At 39.1% G+C, this 22491-nt stretch overlaps 1 protein-coding gene and 1 non-coding gene across 11 annotated transcripts in view; one reads left to right on the forward strand and one right to left on the reverse strand.

Moving 5' to 3' along the window:
• The window catches only part of MITF (melanocyte inducing transcription factor), a 223798-nt gene that overhangs the window by 79622 nt on the left and 121685 nt on the right, over positions 1-22491 (forward strand). Inside the window, exon 1 of one of the 10 annotated variants that reach the window (XM_067755177.1) lies at positions 15900-16045. The exons of 8 other annotated variants lie outside the window; for them this stretch is intronic. The gene's annotated coding sequence lies outside the window, so the exon portion shown is untranslated. Of the gene's footprint in view, positions 1-15899; positions 16046-22491 lie in introns of those variants that run through there. One more of the 10 variants, XM_067755180.1, reaches the window with a different exon arrangement.
• LOC137233202 (U6 spliceosomal RNA) lies at positions 18622-18728 on the reverse strand. The gene has a single exon (XR_010947364.1). It is a non-coding gene; the product is annotated as a U6 spliceosomal RNA (small nuclear RNA).

Here is a 22491-nt window from a genome sequence, read left to right on the forward strand (position 1 = left end):
GCAGCATTTATCATTAGGATAAAACTTGGTGGGTGGTCTACCTCAGTTTGAATTTGGGGAATCAGAGTGCAGGTACTTTCTCCTGGGCCAGTCTATGCTCTCCATCTAATTTCCTCTCTTCTGAGCCGTTCAAATCTTCGAACTCCGAGGTGGCTTCTCACTGCTAGGACGTAGTCCGTACAACTTAAGGAGACCTATGAAGTCCCCCCTGTTGTTCCTCCCAAACATCACCTACTCTTTCTTTTTGCCATCCAGCCATACTTTGCTTGCTTTTTTCTTTTTTTGTTTCCTCTTAGGTTTCCTGTTCATTCGCTGGTTTTCATTCCAGGTGTTTCCACTTGATTTCTCCCTTCATCTATAACTCCCTCCCTGCTTCCCTCAGTTTTTTCGGCTGACTTTCTTATCATCCATCAAATCTGAGCTTTAACAGCCCTGCCTATATATGTATGTGTGTATGTATGTATTTATCTGTCTGTATGTATGTATCTATCATCTACCTCTTTCATTTCTTCCCTCCCTCTTTCCTTCTCTCTCTCTCTTTCTCCTTATCTGTCTGTTTTCTACAATTCCCCAGTATTAATGCTCATATTCTTACAGTTATTACTTACTTATTCATCTTACAGCTTAGATTTTAAGCTCCACTAAGGAGAGACCATGTTTCTTTTCCTTTCCCCAGCACCTCTGTAGTATGTGTGTAGCGTCTGGTATAATGTAGGCACTAAATAAATATTTGTTGAATGAATACGTGAATGAAGTACAGTTTGAGCTTTTGACTTCCATATTCTCACTAGATATTAAGTTTTTTAATGGAAACTACTGGATTTTAATAAAACATTTGGGAATTTTATGACTATTTTCATAAAACATTAAGAGCATTTGGAGTCAAAGGTATATTTTAAAGTCAGAAGTAATGTTAGAGTCTGTGGGCATTAAAATAGGTTCATATTCTTTTAAATTGATTTTAAATTTTCTTACAAGGAGCACATAGTTTGGAAAAAAATCAGAGAAGAGTGAGTGTGTCAAATGAAAATCAGCATTCATCAACTACATTGTTTCTAATCCTGTCTGATTAATAGGTTAAAACTTCAGTAGGATTCACCCTCAAGAAGAAAAAGATATGTACATCAGAAGACTATAATGTTTTAAGAAAAGCAACTACAGTTGTTCAGTTGAGGCTCTGATGGGAATAAAAGGTTCACACTGAAGGGACTTTTAGAGTCACGATTTGTTTTTTAAAAAATGGCATGTGAAGGGCGCAGTGTCTCTTCCAGTGTTAGCTAGTGTTTCCTTTAACCTTCTTCCTCAAAGGCCCATCCTAAAAAAAGGTTCAGCCTTGGTTTTTTTCCCTCTTTCAAAGACAGTATCTCAAAAATGGTACTAATTTAAGCCCTGCTAAATGTCCAGATGCAGCACCTGGGAAAAATGAAGTTCAGAAGTTCAGCAGTTGGAACTGCTTAAGCTCGGAGAATCTTCTTGCTGCGGTTGCATGTCTGGTTCTAGAAGCTGGTAACTTCTTTCAGGTGGGCATTGATCCGTTGTAACAGATGGCTGCAAGTGTGGCTGTCTCAGAGAGTGAGCCTGAGTGTGAAGTTGTCCAAGAAGTTGAAACACTTCTCAGAATATCTTCTTTTCCCGATGACAGCTTTGTCATTCCAACTAGAACTTTCTGGGTTGGAAGAGTGAAGTTAATGAAGCATAAGAGAAGCCTTTAAGCTGTGTTGTTCAATATGGTAGCCATGGCCACATGTGGCTATTAAACACTTGAAGTGTGACTTGTCCAAGTTGAGATGTTCTCCAATTATAAAATGCACACCAGTTTTTGTATGAAAAAAATAATGTAAAATATCTCATAATAATTTTTTTTGTTCCGGTATGCGGGCCTCTCACTGTTGTGGCCTCTCCCGTTGCGGAGCACAGGCTCCGGACGCGCAGGCTCAGCGGCCATGGCTCACAGACCCAGCCGCTCCGCGGCATGGGGGATCTTCCCGGACCGGGGCACGAACCCATGTCCCCTGCATCGGCAGGCGGACTCTCAACCACTGCGCCACCAGGGAAGCCCTCATAATAATTTTTAATTTTGATTAATGTTGAAATACTCTTGGGCACACTGGGTAAAATAAGATAAAATTGATTTCACCTGCTTCATTTTTTTTTTAACATGGTTACTAGACAATTTAAATTTACGTATGTGGCTCGCTTTATATTTTTGTTGGGCAGTGCTGTTTGGGGTAGAATCTTTACCAGGGATCTACATGAAACTTGGTCCTACTTATACTTTGACGTGACTGTTTACTTTAATACATGTCAGTTCAGATCTGGAATGAAAAGCTTGAACTTTCTAAATGAGTTTCTTCATAACTTGCCATTTAAATGGAGCAGTAAAAGCAAGAGTGGGATTTTTTCAGTTGTACAAGAAATTTCTAGAAACTAAGAGCTTTGCAGAGCTAAAAATTCATTCCCATTGTTTTATTTTTAAGCTCTATTTTAAGTTTCTGCCAGGACGAAAACGTTCATTCCCTTTTGGGTTCTGATGGCCTGGTAAAACTTCTTTGTAAACCCAGGGGATGTGATAGAATTGGCACAGGAGAAAATTAATTTGGTTGGGATCCATGAATGGAATGGAGGTAATGTGCAGGGCTTGCAGAGTCCATTGTCATCCATCACTGCAGAGGTTCTGCAGCAATGCCGGGCTGCCCAGCACGCTGTCCTTTGGACAGCAGGCAGGTCAAGATACCTTCCTTCCCGAAGAGCCCTACTCTTGTGCAATAGAGAAAAGCGTAAGCATAGAATATATTTGCAGTTATAGGCCATGTATACACACATTCAGTGTGAGTGCTTGGCATCTATTCCTGTGTGTGTGGGTTTTTCTGGAAAAAAGTTAAGTGGGGTTTTCCATAACTTTTTTTTTTTCTCTTAAAGCGTTTGTTGTAGGATATTTTCCGACCCTACATTTTTCCAGTAACATAAGCTCAAAGCTTATAGCAATGAGGTACTTTCTTGTCGAAGGTGAGTCAAAAACAGGAACCTTTTAATTCTGTCACATGATGGCGGATGTTATAAAATAGTAATAGCGCGGAGTTCATTGTTTTTCCCCCTTTAGTCGTCAGACTTTTAGCTGCTTGCCGCCTTCACCATTGCGGAAGCCAGGAATTCAGAAGCGTAGGTCAGATATTCGCCGTAGAAAATGCATTCAGGAGCGTACACATTAAATGGGTTATAAATAGCATCTGTCCTGACAATGCTGGAATTTTCTCAACTTCTGGAGACATTGAAGTCTTTGTTTTGTGGGTCGCTGCCCTCTCCCCCCACCCCCTAAGCTTTGAGTCATAAAGCCTGAAAAACTAATGAGGTTGCTGAAACTTAAAATCTAGTGAGTAGCACGTATGGGAAGCAAGGAGAGATGGCAGAAACTGTACGCTTGGATTCAAGGTGGCTTCTGTCTTGCAGTTCTGAACTTGCTTACCTTGTGTTTTATTGTTTCAGGCCCTTGAATTTATTGTTTTCCTTCAATAGGATCAAATTAGACTGAAAAAATTAAAAGAACACATAGGTAGATAGCAACAAAGCTAATATTAGCTCCTGAATACTCTGTTTAGAATAGGAAAGAAAAAAAATCTGTCCATGAAAGCAGAAGTACAAGCCAGATTAAGTTGATTGTGTGTGTATGCATATATGTATGTATGTGTGTATTAGCCATAGAACTAAGAATGGTTTTTACAATTAATAGTTGTTTTCAAACACTTAAGGTAAAAATAAAAACAAAAAAACATGCAACAGAGACCATGTGGGGCCCACCAAGCGTAAAATTTTTACCGGCCCGTGGTTTAGAATGTGCTTGCTATGTAACACGTGATACTCAATATATAATCAAATAAAAGTTCCTTTCTTAGATTTTGTTAGTTCACCCAACAAATATTTCTTGAGTATTTGTTCTGTTCCTAGCACTGTCCTAGATACTGGGGAAATAAAGTTAAAAAAAAGAGAGACATTTCTGCCTTCAAAGAGCTTAGCTTCCTATGGAAAAAAAAAAAAGACCAAACCTAACCAAATCGAATGGAAATAAGAAACTGGAAGGTTAAGTCCCAGGAAGACAAAGCAGCTGAGTGTGAGATACAGAGCAACAGAGGGGGTTCTGTGCGTCTCACCCTCTATTCTTCCTTCCTTGGACTGTGCTGTGAAACGGTGACTAAGTTATTTCCCAGATTTCAAATTCACCCTCCCACCCGCCCACACACAAATACAGAACAGTGTTTGCTTTTCCCTGTGATTTCCTTATTTTTCTATTTTATTTCTTTTCCAAAGTCTCTTTTGGCCCCAACTGAAATTCATTCATTATTCAACTCAGGCTTATTGAGTCCTAAATTAGGTTGGTGTTCACAAGGAATATTTCTTTTCTTTCTTTTTTTTAATAACATTTTATTTTATTTTATTTATTTATTTTTTTAACATCTTTATTGGTATATAATTGCTTTACAATGGTGTGTTAGTTTCTGCTGTATAACAAAGTGAATCAGCTATATGTACACATATATCCCCATATCCCCTCCCTCTTGCGTCTCCCTCCCACCCTCCCTCTCCCACCCCTCTAGGTGGTCACAAAGCACCCCGCTGATCTCCCTGTGCTACGCGGCTGCTTCCCATTAGCTGTCTATTTTACATTTGGTAGTGCATATATGTCAATGCTGCTGGGACAAAGTGAGAGAGTGGTATTTTTATTTATTTATTTATTTTTGGCCACACTGCATGGCTTCCGGGATCTTAGTTCCACAACCAGAGATCAAACTCGTGCCTCCTGCAGTGGAAGCGCAGAGTCCTAACCACTGACTGCCAGGGAATTCCCATGGAATGTTTATTTTCATTCTACTTTTTCAGTCAGTTTTTCTGTGTCCTTCTACTTAAGGTTAGTTGCTTATATGCACCATATAGTTGGGTTTTGAACCTTAGTCTTTTATGCTTTTTTCCTCTTTTCTGGAAATATGGATTATGATTATTTTATTTCTTTTAGCATCAAGGTCTTTTCCCCAGATCTGATGTTCTCTAGAACGCCTGTGTTTTGTGATCTGTACCAAAGTCACTTATTGACCAGTGTTCGCTTGTTTATTTTGGATCTTTCCTGCTGTTGGAATCCTTTATGACACTACCTGATCATTAATCCTGCTCTCCTAGCATATAAGTAGTTGAATATAATTTCTTTTCTGGTTCCAAAGATGCTCTCCAGCCTGCATTTTGGTTAGCAGAATGACCAGAGCTTGGGCAAAAGACCACTAATGACACACACACAGGCCTGAAATTATCCTGTTACAGAACAGTTACCACATTCGTGTGAATGGCTAAGCAAAGGTCAAAATATGAGCAACACTATTTATGGCTCAGTGAGTGACTTTATATTCAAAGTCTGTCATCATTTGTCAGGAGACTGGTATTAGCAAAGCTGTGCCATGCTAAGGACCATCTAAAAAGTGATTTGGGATCAACTCAGCATACAAGTAAAAAGAGGACAGTTGAGATGTATCCCAGGAAACAAGAACCCTGCACCTGACTTGGAAGTAGTTCTTTTATTCCTGCTGTTGTCAGACTTGTCTGCCTCTTGGAAAGTGAATTTTCCTCCCTCTAAATCAGTTTTGTCAGTGTTTGTTTCCTGCAGTGCCCGTGGCCCTGAATGGATGGGTGTTTCTCCAGTGCCTGGTTCCCGTAGTGCCTGGTGGCCAGAGCTGCATGTAGTAGCCACCAGCTTCCTCTGGCGTTCTTACTTGAGGACATTTGGAGCGGAGTGCCTCTGGTGGGCCACCTCTCTGTGAATAGCCTTCCCTGGCATCCTAGAGGATGGAGTCCAGTAAGTTCCACAGGTGCAGCACCGCAGTGAGTTTCCTGCCGTGCAGAGAGCTCAAAGGACCTGGATCTCAGCCCTGGGGAGGAAGACTCTGAGCCCTAAGGGTAGTGACTGCTCCTTATATCTGCCATTCCTATATTCTTTAGAGTTTTGTTTACTTCTTATAAGCTAATTCCCTGTTACAGTTAATAATTCCTTATATTAAACTTCCTCCATTCAAATTACTGTGTGGCTTCTCTCTCCTGATTGGACCCTGACTAATACAGGGTCCCACCAGCAGCGTTAGGTTTCTGTTCTTGCATGGCAAGAAGGTAAGAGATGGATTTGTACAAAGGAGCATGAAATCAGAATGTATTGCAACATAAGCTATTGTATATTTCTCTGCGTTTTTCTGATTGAATGACCAGATCTTAGGGAAAACTGGAAATATGCAATTATCTGTGGTAAACGTGGAGGTTGGTGGTGCTGATGACCCTAGAGTAAAAAATCCATAAAAGATTTTGTCTGACAACTTGACCATACTGCTTTGTGTGGGACCTTTGTGTGTGAACAAGGCTGCTGTGAGATCCAGTGGTGAGTGATATAATTCAGTTTCTGGGGACTGTCTGCAGAGCTGTAATATCTTACATTGATAATCAAAGGTTGATTAAATGTACATGTCAAGTTTGTTTCCTTCTACCCTTGTATCATGTGATAGAGTTGCAAGCAGTTGCTCTTTTGTTCCCCTTTTCTGTGTGAATGCTGCAGCAGTGTGATACGAGCAAGTGTAGGACTCAGAAAAAAAGACTGTGAGGTGCCTTGAGGATTATTGGGTCTGATTCCTTCAGTTTTTGGATGAGGATACTGACCACAGGTGAGGATAAATGCCTTCCTCTCAAGAGTATGCATTGAGAGAACAGAATAATACACCCAGACAGAGTTTTTGGACTCCTAGTCAGTTGTTTTCCCCCAACTCCAGTCTATTTAAAAATCTCTAATGATTTTTATTTTTTATAATTATTTTTTTATTTAAGTATAGTTAATTTACAATGTTGTGTGAGTTTCAAGTGTACAGCAAAGTGATTCAGTTATACGTATACATATATATATATTCTTTTTCATATTCTTTTCCATTACAGGTTAATAATATATTGAGTATAGTTCCCTGTGCTATACAGTAGGTCCTTGTTGTTTATCTGTTTTATATATAGTAGTGTGTATATGTTAATCCCAAACTCCTAACTTACCCTCCCCTCTTCCCCCGCTATCTCCTTTGGTAACCATCAATTTGTTTTCTATGTCTGTGAGTCTATTTCTCTTTTGTAAATAAGTTCATTTGTATCATTTTTAAGACTCTACATATAAGTGATATCATGTGATATTTGTCTTTGACTTACTTCACTTAAGATGGTAATCTCTAGCTTCATCCATTTTGCTACAAATGGCATTATTCCATTCTTCTAATGGTTTATTTTCTTACATTTGTACTTAAGATTTGTAAAGCTTGGGAAGATATAGTATATGCTTTATTAAAGAATATTTGAGTCTAAATACATTAAAAGGATAAAGGAGAAAATGCCTTAAGTAGGTGCATCTTCTTTTGATTAAAAAATATTTTATTGAAGTGTAATCTATGTAGAGAAAAGTGTGCTTATTGTTAAGTGTATAGCATGATGAGTTTTTTATAAATTGGACTCCTGTTATCCAGCGCTCAGATCAATTAATCAAATGACATCTGTACCCCAGATGCTCCCTTCCTGTGTCCTTTAGTCATTACCCCTCCGAATGGTAGCCACCATCCTGACTCCTAACAGCATAGATTAATGTGGCCTGTTTTGGGCTTTATAGAAATGGATTCAGTCATACAGCCACACATAGGTACTTACCTGTGCCTGGCACTTATTCATCATGATTATGTTTGAGGAATTCATCTGTGTTGCTGTGGATAGTTGTAGCTGATTCACTTTCATGATTATATGGTATTTCATTGCATAAATTTTTTGAGATTTATTTGTCCATTCTCCTGTTGATGGGTATTTAGGGAGTTTTCTAGTTTGGGGCATTTACAAATGGTGCAGCTATGAACATTTGTCATCGTCATTATTATTTCTTAATGTTTGGACATTGGAAGACAGTGAGATGTGAGGTTAAGGGCACAAGCTTGGAATTAGACAAACACATTAATCTAATGTGTTTGACTTTAATCTCAGTCAAGTTATTTCCATCCTTGAGCCTGTCTCCTTATTTGTAGTGGGCGTACTAATTCCAGTCTTGCAGGGTTTTGGAAAAAATCGCATGGAATGATGGATGCTCTGCACAGTGCTTGATACATAGTAAGTTCTCAAAGAATGGAAGTTGCTATTATGTTTCAAGTTAAGCTTTTCTAAATTGTAACAAAGCATCAGCATAATTCACCGTCTGCATTCTGTTGTTGTGCACAGTGTTTTTATGTTTTTCAGAGCTTGCACTTGCTTTGTTTGAATCTTCTTTATCTTACTTCCTCCAATACTGCACTTATTACCTGCCTATTATAATCCAGGTATAGGTGCAGGTATTGAAGAAGAGTTTTGTTTTTTTTTTACCAGACTTCATTCTTGAGTTAACTTCTCAGTTTTTGCTGTATAGGTGCACCATTATAATACCATTTGCTTATTGTTTTTTCTTATTTTGCCTTAATCAGCTGTTTTACTTTGCTTTGCCCAAAGATGCAAAATCCTTGCAATAAGGGGTTTGTATATCTGAGCCTCAGTGACCTGTAAGAAATGAGGAATCAACAGTTTCCTTCTGTAATTCAATATTATTTACTCCTTCTGCCAGATGATGTGATAGAAGCTCTGTGGGGCTTGAAGGCAACAGTCTTGAATTCTACCTCTAGAAAATTCGTGTTATAAGTACCATCAGGAATATCTTTGCCTTTATTTACAGTTGGCCCAAAGTTAGGATTACTTGCCTGGGTGCCAGCTAAGAAGTGAATTAGTGAGTATTGACTCTGTGTTCAGCCTCAAGCAGGCTTTCCTGTGGAATGCACGTTTAGTTGGACTGTGAGGAAAATCATTAACTCATTCCGACCTAAGGAAACTTTGTGAATGGCTAGAAATTTCAGGATTATGTTTATATAGTTTCAGAGGTTGTATTTTGGGATAAAGGATAATTTAAAGAAAAAAGAAAAGGACAGTGTGTTTACTTCTTAGAAGAGTCATATGTTGGTTTTGTTTATAAATTATATTTAATCCAATTTTATTTAGGTTATATAGGATAATTTTCAAGTAGTTAATGTTAACAAACTTAGAATAGGTAAAGGAAAATACTTGTGGCCCAAGCGTATATCATTTTAGTAGCATTTTAAAAACCTCTTTATACTAGTTTGCACAATAAATATATTTCTGAAAAGCTGCAGATATATAGATATAGGAGGTAAATATATAAAGACTACATTTTTTAAATGGAGTAATATAAAATCACCATCATATTTAGATACTTAAAATATATCTCATTATAATTATTCTACTAAATGTAGGATCTGTTATAAAATGAACAATCTGTTCCTAATTTCTATGTTTAAATCTTGGGATAATTTGAAGTGAGGTGTAGTCAATATTTTAACATATTCTTGGAGTTTGATATTAATGAGCATCATGGAGTTGATAATTTTATTCCTAGATAGTTGAAATAAGTAGGTGACAGAAATGTAATAGAAGCAGAACGTTATTTTTCTCATTATCAGCTGGAAAGCAAAAGTATTAGCATCTGAAGTGAATGCTGGAATCTCCTATATATGTGTGTATGTGTGTATGTGTGTGTGTGTGTATGTGTGTGTGTGCGCATGTGCGTGTGATCTGAGTCATGCTACTCCAAGTATGATTCATGGACTAGACTGTTTCGTGAACTATGTGTCGGTCAGCAGTGAGGTATGAACAGATATTGAGTGTTCAGAAACCTTTATAACAATTGGACAGTGATTTTTAGGTCTCTTGAATCTAATACAATTTGGGCTTGCATATTTGTGTGTCTGTTTTGTTTTTCATTTCATTTGTCTTAGAATTCATTTTTATTATGTTTACAAAAGTATTGATCTGGGGCTTCCCTGGTAGCGCAGTGGTTGAGAGTCCGCCTGCCGATGCAGGGGACGCGGGTTCGTGCCCCGGTCCGGGAAGATCCCACATGCCGCGGAGCGGCTGGGCCCGTGAGCCATGGCCGCTGAGCCTGCGCGTCCGGAGCCTGTGCTCCGCAACGGGAGAGGCCACAACAGTGAGAGGCCCGCATACCACCAAAAAAAAAAAAAAAAAAAAAAAGTATTGATCTGTGTTGGATTTGAAATTTAAAAAAAAAAAAACAGACAAACTGATGCAAACCACAAATTGCAAATGGTTTGAGAAGCATTGGTGAGAAACTTGCGTGACTGAGGCAGAAAGCTGGTATAATTTCTAATCTTCCCTAAGCATGTTTTATGACATGGAATACTGTGCTCGTGTTGCATTGAGCTTTTCTAATCCCTAGTTAACCATATCCTCGAACCTTTCCAACATAACTATTCTGTCTATTCAGTTGTGACATCTTGATCCACTGATTTCCTAGAGTGATTTGCAAAGAAGTAATTCTTTGGATTTATTCATTCATTCAACCATTATTTATTTAATGAGCATCTAACTGTGGGCCAGATACTGGTCTAAGCACTGGGAATTCAGCAGTAACAAAACGAAAAAAAACAAAAAACAATCTCTGCTCTCTTCTAGCTTGTATGAAGAGAATTAAAATATATAAATATATGTGTACCTACATACGCGCGCACACACACACACGTATGAACTGCAAGGCGGTAGATGGGGTCCACATGCATCCAGTTCCCCTTGGGCTATGACTGCATGCATTCCTCTACTCTTTGGATGTTAAGGTCACTAGTGATGTAGTTTTGTGTCTGAACCCTGTGACTAGCAAAGAGTCCCCAGGTGACGCATGTAGTTGGCTTCCCTCTGGGCTGTTGGTGTTTGAGCATGACCTCCCTGATGGGTGAGGACGTTGGAACAAGCAAAGCCTCAGAGACTGGAGGAATCTTGGTGTCCACTGTCCTGAACTGCTGTCTCCCTTGGGGATGTCATTAAATACAAAGTTAGATCCAGGGTGTTTCTTTGGTTCAGCTGGAGGGACTATGATCTCCTCTAGGATGTTGTTGAGATCCTGGGAGTCTAGCAGGGAGATGTCAACCCTCTGAAATTAGGACAGCATTTTTGGTGTGCGCACTTTTGGGGGTGAAGGCTCCTAGCTTTCATCAGCTTCTATGAGTAATTCATGACCCTCAAAGCTGAAGAATCATGGGTATCCAGTGAGCAAAGAGCCTTTTGCAGTTTGGCTTCTGTTGTTTAATCTGGTTGTATCTCCTGTTTTCTCCCTTGGGCTTCCCTGTGGCAGCTAGACCTGCCTCCTCGCTTTTGCTCCGGCATGCCAGGCATGGCCCCGTCTGGGATGCTCGACCTACAACCATCTACAGAGCTCCTCTCCTCACCTCCTTTAAGCCTTTGCTCCATTGTCACCCTCTGGGCTTGCCCTGACTACTGTATTTAAAATAGCATTCCCTTCCTGCCCCTATCTTGGTCCTTGGTGCTTTATTTTTACCCTAGCACTTGCTGCCTTTAACACCTTAGATGGCTTAGTTATTTACTAAGTTTATTGTCCATATTCCCTTTCTCACCCTAATGTTCCATAGAAGTAGAGATTTTTGTCTCTTTGTTCACTGCTGTATCCCCAGCACTTCAAACAGTGTCTGACACATAGTAGGTGTTCAATAGATATTTGATGAATAAATAAATGAATAAATGAATGAATATGGGCTCTGATTCTCCCTTTCAAAGTGCACAAAATGGAGCTTAAATTCTGCCAGTTTAGCTGAGATTCCTCGTGTTGTTCTGTGTGTATTTCATCCCATCGGTTGTGGTTTCATGAATGTCAGTTCTTATGTTGCCATAAATTGACTTCCAATATTTTCAGTATTTTATTTTTCTTTCCACGTTTCAAGTATTCCCATGAGGCATTTTAATCTTTTTCTTATTGTTTTTCACCGTTTATTGAATCTTACTTTATCCTAGACCCTCAAAGTGTTCATGGATAAACCCTAAGGCAAGTTAGCTGGCCTCTCCATCCCTCAGTTTCCTCATCTGTAAAATGGGAATAATAATAATATCTAATCTTGCAAGATTGCTGTGAGGGTGAAATAAGATGATGCTTGTAAAGCAGATAGCACAGTGCCTGGCATAAATATTGTTTGCATTAATGCTGATGATAATATAAGCATCTTATGGCTCAGCATAGTGTCTGCACGTGGCAGTCACAGAGTAAATGACAGAGTAGTTACAATTATTATGGTTTTCCCTCCCATTACCGCCACTAATGATATGGTCCCAGACAATTATCAGAGAGTAGGGCATTAACAGAAAATTCTAGAGAAGGTTAAGGGTTGTCCTCCCTTCCCTTCCCTTCCTTTTTCTCTTTTTCTTCCTCTTTGTTTTCTATACACTGTTACTCTTCCCCTTCCATGCAACGGAAGACCTTTCAGGTTTGAAATTTATTCTTCACTATGCAAATCTGATCTTGGTTGTCTCCATCATGACAGTACTCAGTTTTTCTTTTTTTGGAGACATTCCATTTGAATGGATAGCAGTAGGTCCTTGAGATGTATTTCCACATATGTATTTCACAACAATCAGGATTTCTGGCAATGGTTTAATTTTTTTGGAGGGCATTTCAAGGAGCTGCCTTGTAAGTCTCTGAATGCCTGGGTTATTTGCTTTCTGTCTTTTCCTCCTCAGTGCCAAGTTAGTAAGACTCTCTAGATTTGAATCTTACAAGTAATCAATCAGCAACTGTTTATTAAGTTTATATATGAAAGACTTTCGGAGCAGCCAAATGGCAGCGTGAAAGGTGAGCTTTAGGAAGATCAGTCTGGGGGCTGTGTGTGTAATTGGTACTGGAGGTGTTGCAAATCCAGCAGAGAAGGGAGGAAGGGGCTGTGTTGTGGGAAATGGCGAGAACCAGAAGTGCAGCAGTGCCAGTGGGAATGGAAGCTGGGCTGGTGCTCGGGATGTATGTATGTCTGGCTTTCCTAGGTACCACCAACAGTCTCCCAAAGCAGCTGCCTCAATTTACATTTCCACCAGCAGTGTCTGAGAGTTCTGGGTGGTCCCCATTCTTGCCAACACTTGGTTACTATTTTTGCTTAAAAAATAATACTAAAACATAATGATTGAAAATAATAGCTATCATTTCGTTATCTATTGATATCATGGTTTCTGTGGGTCAGGCATTCCAGAGGGCTGTGCTGGGAAGTTCTCGCTCAATATCTCTCATGAGGTTGTAGACAGATGGTGGCTGCCAGACCTTCTGAAGGAGGAAGCCATTGGTGGTCCACATATACTATACCCCTTCTTATTATCTTTCTCCATCCCAAGGCACAGGACCAGACTAGGGTGAGCCAAGAGATGAAGTCCCAGCCCTGCCAAGGAATGAAATGAACATTTATTGAGCATATACTATGGGCTAGGTCTTGTGCAAGCTGCTCTACTATTATGAGGTTTTTATTTCCTTCAGCATGCTCTTTCCCTCAGAGTTAGCTTCCTAGACAAGCCTTTCCTTAAGAACTCTGTATTTAAATAATATTCTTCTTTATTTCCATCTTAATTGCTCAGTTTATCACCTTCATAGCTCTTTTTTCTATTTACACTGTGTATGTAGTTGTTTGCATATTTATTACCTGTCCACCTACCGTCCTCCGCTCCCTAGCACTAGACTGAGGGTTCTTGACAGCAAGGACTCTGCCTCTTTTGTGCAATGAAATATAGGACACCCAGTGAAAGTTGAATTTCAGATAAAAACAAGTGGTATTTTAATATAAGTGTGTCCCAAATGTGGGACATTTAAAAAGCATAAGTATATCTCAAATACTTAAAAACTATATCCGTAAAAATGTATGTCTCAAATGTGGGACATACTATACTGAAATATTTCTGATTTATTTGAAACTCAGATTTAATCTGATGTCTGGTAGTTTTATATGCTACATCCAGGCCACCCAAATACCTGGTATTTAGCATGTTGTGTGGCATATAATAGAAGCTCAATGAATGTTTGAATCAATGAATGAGTAAATGAAAGAGTTCATATCTTTTTCGGGAACAGTTTTGCAGGGTGGATATTATTAGTTAAAAACAGGTATAACTTTCTACCTTGTTTGAAAATAGGATTTGGAAAAGGGAACCCTCCTACACTGTTGGTGGGAATGTAAATTGGTACAACCACTATGGAGAACAGTATGGAGGTTCCTTAAAAAACTAAAAATGGAACTACCATATGACCCAGCAATCCCACTCCTAGGCATATACCCAGAGAAAACCATAATTCAAAAAGATACATGCACCCCAGTGTTCATTGCATCACTATTTACAATAGCCAGGTCATGGAAGCAACCTAAATGCCCATCAACAGAGGAATGGATAAAGAAGGTGTGATACATATATACAATAGAATATTACTCAGCCATAAAAAAGAACAAAATAATACCATTTGCAGCAACGTGGATGGACCTAGAGATTGTCATACTGAATGAAGTAAGTCAGACACAGAAAGACAAATATCACATCATATTGCTTATATGTGGAGTCTAAGAAATAAAGGGTACAAATGAACTTATTTACAAAACAGAAATAGAGGCACGAATGTAGAAAACAAACTTATGGTTACCAGGGGATGTGGGGAGGGATAAATTGGGAGATTGGGACTGAAATATCCACACTACTGTACATAAACTAGATAACTAATAAGAACCTGCTGCAGAGCACAGGGAGCTCCACTCAGTACTCTGTAATGGCCTCTGTAATGGGAAGAGAATCTAAAAAAAAAAGAAGAGTGGATATATGTATATGTATAACTGATTCACTTTGCTGTATGCCTGAAACTCACACAACATTGTAAATCAACTATACTCCAATAAAAAAAAAAGAAAGAAAATAGAATTTATGTTTGCTTTAAATTTTTAGTGTCACGGATTATTGAGTCTGTACTCTCAGGAGGCACTCAACACGAGTGAATAAAAGCTCGATTCTCTGTGTGGTGGGATTTTACAGGTGACTTTAATTTTATTCATATGTATTATAAAAATTTCTTATCATGAACCTTTTTAATAAAAAAAAGTTTTCAAAACTTGGTAAGTAACTGGGAGAAAAACGATAGGGCTAAAATCCCTTATCCACAATTCCAAAATTCAAAAGTTTCTAAATGTTGAATGACTTTTTTAAAAAAAAGTCTCACTTGGCAGAATTACCTGCCCTGAAATGACACGAGGCTATTTATAGTCTTTATTATCCCGCTTAATATTTCTTCCAAAAAACATGAATATTCAATTAATATGGTTGATTATGAGCTGTTGCCCTGATCTCACTAGGGTTATTACACTCTGTATATACTTCATTATTGTTACAAAATCTAGAAAATTCTGATGTCTGAGACTCCTCAGTCCCCAAGAGTTTTTCTGAAGAATGTTTGTGTGTGTGTGTATACATACATGCATACTATGTACATAGAAATTTCGGGAATGATACATTGAAAATTGTCAACAGTGAATATCTCTAAGAGAAGGGATTGGATGGGGAGACAGTGAGAGGTGAATTTATGCTTGAGTATCTCTTATTTTTCTTATTCGTATTTCTAATTATTATAATAAAATGATTGCCTTTTTCAATGAAAGAAAGAGTAGAATTGGCTGGAGGGTTTATTTAGGAAAATAGTGGTGTTATTAATGTTAAAAGACAGTTTATCAAGCAGGCTATGCCTTTACATATTAGTTCAACATTTCTGACTGCTGACAAGGACCCAGAAAAAGTTATACACACACCAGGCAGCCTATTGCCTTTTGGATAATGTGTGCATGGTCTAGTGGCAGGGAATTTGCATCAGCAAAAACACTCATTTCTCTTAAAAAAATAAAATCAAGGCACCCAAAAATGTGATGAGTAAATGAAACTACTGTTATTAGTGATGGGTTTGGCATGTTTTACGAAGTCTGAACGATTACTCATCCTCTGTACGTTTGCAGAAGTGCTTTAACAAAAGCCAGATGCATACGTACTAGCAGGGGTTAGTAGGTGGATGAGAGGATTAAACCCACTGAGTTTTTGGAGCCCTGGTTTGTAGCTGTTTTTGGCTTGTTGACAGGCTACGTTTCTGAGTCAGCCTATAGGATGGCTTCCAAGGGTAAGTCTGATTTTGCTTTTCTGGGTTTAAAATATAAGGGGTCAAGGAGATGTGACTAGTTGCCTTTTGCACTGGATTCTTTTCATTAATAGTGCATGCATTTCTTCTATGAGAAAGACGTTTATCTTATTCCAGCATATTCTGGTGTGACTGCTACTGATTTTTATGGCTTTACCTCACCTCCCCCTAATTTTTAAAGTGAAATGTCTGAGTGCTGAAGGGATTTTCAAGGGGAATTGCAAAGGTCATATATAAGTTCTACGGCTGGCGTGTGGAGAGCAGTGTGATTGAGCCAGAGCCCTCTGTGACCCTTTCTTTTAAAGAGGATGTTTCTAATAAATTAGTGTAGCGCGCTGTACGTGCTTGTTTATGACCTTAAAAATGGTTTAGTTCTTGCTGAGTGGCTATTACTGATGCTTTATGACATGTTATAATGGTTTCAACTTGCACTTTTTTTTTTTTGATTCAAACAATGTCATGCATCAGTCAATGTGAAGTTCATTTTTCTTTTTTTTTCTTTTAAAGGGACTCAGGAGAACATTCAACATTAGAATAAGTCCCTGGTTTCTGACTTCAGAGAATGTTGGTTCTCGAGGTCAGAAAAAGTGAGGATTCGCCAAGCTCTTACAGATGAGCTTTGTAGTAATTGCTGATGAAATTATAAAACACTGCTTTTCCCACTGGATACTAAATGCCCCTTTTCATTAGCTACAGTATGGGGAGCAAAATCATGTGATATATTTTTTTTAATGTTTAACCATAACTACTTCTAAAAGGCAGTTTTCATTTTGTGGCTGCTTTTTTTTCTTCCGGTGTCTAGCACAGTTGAGGACTTTATCTTTTTTGTATCTTTTTAGGGCACTCTGGTGAATGATGGGGTCTGAGTAGCTCTCTAAATGGAAGAGGGTGCCAAGGGGCCTGGGCTGGAGGGGCTGGAGGGGCAGGAGGGGCGTAATTGCATCTCTGCCAGGCGTGCTTGTGGATATATTGCCCTTCTCCCTTCCTCTGAAGCTGAAGGAGTCACTGTGATGTGAGGACGGGGCATGTCGGTGGCCGGTAGCTTTTCCGAGCGGCAGTGGCATCTCTCTGGGCTCAGAAGGGAACTTGCCTCAAGATTTCCGTTCATTCATGTTCAGTACCCATGAGGGAGAAAATTGATCTGCTCTAAATGTAGTCCTTCCTCAAGAAAGACTGATAGATAAAAAGGAGTAAGGGAATTGCTGTTGATGTTTTTAAAAAAGAAAATACATGCATCAGGGCTTTGAAAAATCAAAAGTTATGTTCTTAGTGGAAGTCTGAAGCCCTGTGCCAAAGGCTGCATGAAGCTGGAGGTTAAAGTGACTCGTGTTTTTTAGAGCATCAATAGTTCTTGACTATTTGGGGCAGGGGTGCAAAAGTCTCAATAATTCAACTGGTCGGTGATTTAGGAACTGTTTCCTGCTGATAAAAGCAAGGGTATATTAGAGAGTAGAATGTGAGATGAAACGTGAGGCTGCCAGGAGACCTCTCCCTTGCTGACGGTGAATTCAGACCATGCTCCTAGGCCTTGCTTCCAGGGCTCCTTGCAAGGATGTGGCTCCTCTGCTGAGATGTGCTTTGGTGGAAAAGTTATGGGGTGCACTTTCACCCCTTCTCAAACTCAGCCGTTCCAGGACTGCCTCTGGGGGTACCCAAGATGAATTGCTGTGAGGTTTGAGAAAAGCTATTGCCCAGGGTGAGCTAGAACACCTTAATCTAGCACGTCACACACACACAGGTACTTTGAAAGGGACAGGAATTTTGACTGAAGGCTTAGCTTCCACCTGGAAATTGTTATCATAATAAGACAGTGGTCTTTTTCAGTGAGAGAGGGAGAAGCATAAAATGTGGTGGAGGCTGGCACCTGAATGGCATATGAAGATGTAACCCTGTGACCTTTGCCAGTGTTCCCTCTGTCCCCTGGTTTGGAACCTGAATAATGACTTAGCCAAGTAGCTTATTTAAAATTTTTTTGAAATTTATTTTATTTAAAAAAATTTTTAAAGAAAAGAGTAAATCATTTATCAGTGATTTTAGAGCACACCATTATGTGTCTAGATTATCTCACCTCTTTTGATTTTGTCCTTATTGCCCTCATTTCTTAGTGTTTCCCAGCATCTCATCAACTGGCAAGAGAAGATACAACCCCAAACAGCTTTCTACACCTGGTTTCTTGTTAGCCAATTTAACTTAAATATATAGAATTACATGTATATTTCACATTTTGTAGAAAAGAAAATTCAAGAATATATATATTTGAGCCCAGTCTTTGATACACACAGAGACACACGCACACACACATACACATAAACACACACCTATATATATTTATGTGTATCTGTATCTTCCACATAATTTACTAAACTCTTAAATCCATAGTCACACACAAACAAAATAAAATCTTAAAATAACCTTGCTGGACAAATAAAGAGGGAAAATTGATAGGCAGACTTCATAATACTTTTTTTTTTTAACATCTTTATTGGAGTATAATTGCTTTACAATGGTGTGTTAGTTTCTGCTTTATAAAAAAGTGAATCAGCTATACATATATCCTTCAAAATATGGAACGCTTCATGAATTTGCGTGTCATCCTTGTGCAGGGGCCATGCTAATCTTCTCTGTATTATTCCAATTTTAGTACATGTACTGTCGAAGGAAGCACCATGACACTTTAATGTGTGTATTTACTACTTAGAAATATTCAGATGCAGCTTTGTTTTGTGTCGTTAATTTTAGTGGTACAGTATTCGGAAAGGTGACAGATAAAAGGGCAGAATGCAATTCTTGAAGCTGTACTTTGCAGGCGGCTGATAATACAAGTCCATTTTCTTTTCCAAATGTGCTATTTATGTAATTTATATTTTTAACCAATCTTAGAACTAGAATGAAAATAGTAATTAATCTTAAGGGCAAGAAATGTTGTAACTATGCCAAATTTGGAAACTTTAAGAAATTCTCTAGGTGGTTAAGCCCAGTCTATTGAATATTCTAATTTGCATGTCACAGAGCATGGTGCTCAACAGATAGTACGTGCTCAGTTAATGTTAAATGACTGGGTCAATTTGACAAGTTTTTTTTTTTTTTTCCTTAAAGAAATGTAAGCATATTTGATTTAGAAGTGGCAGACCAATTTAAAGCCAAGATAAGATAAATAGACCAGGCAAAATAGTGCACATGGCAGGGTTAGTGGTGTTATATGTGCAAAGAGAAAAAACTGAAAGGAAGAATATCAAAATGCTTGTGTATTAAGATGATGAATGATTTTTATTTTTTTACGTATTTTTTTGTTTTCCTTTACTTTTACAAAGAGAGCACATGCATCCTTTGAAGTGTAGTCCTTTCATGACACATACGAGGCTTCGCATAACAATTTGTTAAATGCCGAGTTAGTTAATTTATAATGAAAATGATACACATCTTATATGACGTGAATGGTATCCCCTGGAGCTGGGGGAGCAGCATGGTAGCTTTGAGGAGAACTTACATTCTAGTGAAATCATTTTCTTTCAAATAACATTTTATGTAGTATCCCAGTATTGGCCGTTCTTCCCTAATACAACATCCGCATTTCTAAAACAATCACTAAATGATGGAAAATCATGCAATAGATAGCACAGAGTCTACAGGAAAAGCGGGGCTGGGGCACAATACTCAAAAACTTCATCAAGAACATAAAAAAAGGAAAGCTAGGAACCTTAGAAAAGCAGTAGAGTTTTACACTTGCTAAATGGTTAAGCAGTATGCAAGTACCACATAAACTTGGCGCTTTGCCTTGAAAAGACCTAGTGTTTGCTTGGGGAGGTGGCTGAGGGGAGGGTGGCAGCTTGTAAAACATGGTGAGGTGGTGGAAGGAAGCTGGTCTTAAACTGGGTGGAAAGTTGTAGCAAAGCTGTGGGTGGTTGTGGTGTGCAGCACGTATGGTAAACTGAGGGTAGTGGGCAGGTGTTTGCGGTGTCTAAGTTTTGTGTATTTCTCTACTGCCTGACTCAGGTGGGTGTGGTTTTCTGTGTTCACCTAGTGTTTCTTGTGGACCAAATCATACATAAGGAAACTCAAGTTCATGTGCGTAATGCTCAAATTGTCCCCTGATGTGATTTGCATGTTCAAAACAAGCATTAGAACTAACTCTACATGAGACAGATGAAATAAAGTTGCACTAGTTCTAGGTATGTCAAGAGCCCAGTTTGGAACCCAGCCACCCTTTCAGCACCCCAGGGATTCCAGGGATCATCACTGTGTGTCACCGTGTGGACTAGAGCTTGCTTGGCCTTTTGTTGGTGACCTGCAACAGATACAGAATTTTTTTTTTTGTGGAGACATTTGGTCCTACCCTTGTATCCTTCCTTGGCTGGTGAATGGCAGGTTCTTCAACATCCACAAAGTTCAATCCTACTGCTAGATGGACTGTCCAGTAAAGCAAATGGCTTTGAACTTAATGGTCCCATAGAATACCTCACTCCAGATCCTCGTCAGGGGATCTAACCTTGCATCTGGTTCTACTCAGTACTTCTCAAATGCTGCTGAGAAAAACCAATATTTATGGATTACAGTCTGAAGGATAAAGGTTTATCTGTTATTCCGAATACTCTAGTAAAGCAATGAGGAAAGAAGGCAATGTCGGGGCTTCCCTGGTGGGGCAGTGGTTGAGAGTCCGCCTGCCGATGCAGGGGACACGGGTTCTTGCCCCGGGCCGGGAAGATCCCACATGCCGCGGAGAGGCTGGGCTCGTGAGCCATGGCCGCTGAGCCTGCGCGTCCGGAGCCTGTGCTCCGCAACGGGAGAGGCCGCAACAATGAGAGGCCCGCGTTCCGAAAAAAAAACAACAAAGAAACAGAAGGCAATGTCATTTGAAAAACCATTTTCCAAGGTAGCTTTTACTCTGATTTGTCAAATAACATTAAAGAAAGGCGTGAGGATTTTATATTTATCAAAAGTGCTCACTGGTTAAAAAATAGTTAAGGGAAATCTGTAAAATCTATACCGGAAATAATCCAGACCAGCAGATATCTCTAAACCTGACAATTTGCCCCTACCCCCCACCCCATTTCCCCCCCAACCCCAGCAGTTAGTTTTATTACATTACACTTAGTATTATGCTCTCGGTCTCCTTGGAAGGTCATCACGAGATAGAGCCCCATGAATCCTGATTGTATGGGGTGCCTATCTTGTGGATATTCCAGTGTCTTCTTTATGAAGATCCTTGGGAGAAGTGTCTCTCTGGTTTTGATACCACAAATGACTGTACTTCTACTCAACTTTGGGTTTTTATTTTATGGATATAGTTAGTCATGTAACTGATCATGTCTTCTTCCTCTTTATGGCCACAGGCATGTTTTCTTCAACCCATACTTTTTTTTTTTTTTTAAACCAAAAGAAAACTAGTTTGCCAACAGTGGAAAATGAGAAGATTTCGCACAAGTGTGTTTGAATTTCCAGCATCTATTGAAAAATCAGATCTGGCAATGCTGGGATCACATGTCTCCATGGCAACCGTGGGATCCAATAAAGTAATGCCATTTTCCTTAAAACAAAGCATGCACTCTTCCCTTTGTTTTACCTCCTTACTTTAACCGCTTGGCCCTTGTAGACCTTGGACTCTGTGCCCCGTGGCTTAGAAAGCAGTTTGTGACTCACCTTTAGAAAAATGTGCAGACTTATTTGCCTTTTGTGAACTAATCTTATCCCTAGGGTCATTTAATTCTTTTTTCTCTTGAATTGTCTTTCATCCTGTTTTCTTCACCTGTGCATGTTAGTTTTCTGTTGTTTCATCTTGGGGTGTTGTGTGCTTTTACGTAAGCTGCTTTAAGTTTGTTTGGGGGAACAAACAAGGTATACATAAAGAAAAATAGGAGTGTGATTTTTTTCCCCCCTCAGATCATTTTATTTTTATTTTTTGCCTGGTAAGAATTTAAAACAATTACAGCTCTTTCTCTGACCTATTTTAGAGTCTGCTTGATTCTAGTACCATCCAGAGCTCTGCAGTTTTTTGCTGGGGTTTTGTTTTGTTTTGTTTTGGTAATTCTTCATAGAGACTCTGAGAAAACATTGTCTTGTACCTAAGATTGGTTGGCATCCCATGATCTCTCATTAAGAACTGAAAAGTTTCTGTTTTGTAAATAAGTTCATTTGTATCATTATTTTTAGACTGCAAAACAGAAACACTGCTCACAGACTTAGAGAACGAACTTACGGTTACCGGGGGAGAGGGGTCGCGGTGGGGAGGGATAGATTGGGAGTCTGGGATTGACATGTACACACGGCTATATTTAAAATAGATAACCAAAAAGGACCCACTGTGCAGCACAGGGAACTCTGCTCAATATCCTGTAATAACCTCAATGGGAAAAGAATTTGAAAAAGAATAGGTACAGGTATATGTACAACTGAATCACTTTGCTGTACACCTGAAACTAACACAGCATTGT

This window comes from Pseudorca crassidens, chromosome 10 (assembly GCF_039906515.1).
Source record: "Pseudorca crassidens isolate mPseCra1 chromosome 10, mPseCra1.hap1, whole genome shotgun sequence".
NCBI lineage: Eukaryota > Metazoa > Chordata > Mammalia > Artiodactyla > Delphinidae > Pseudorca > Pseudorca crassidens.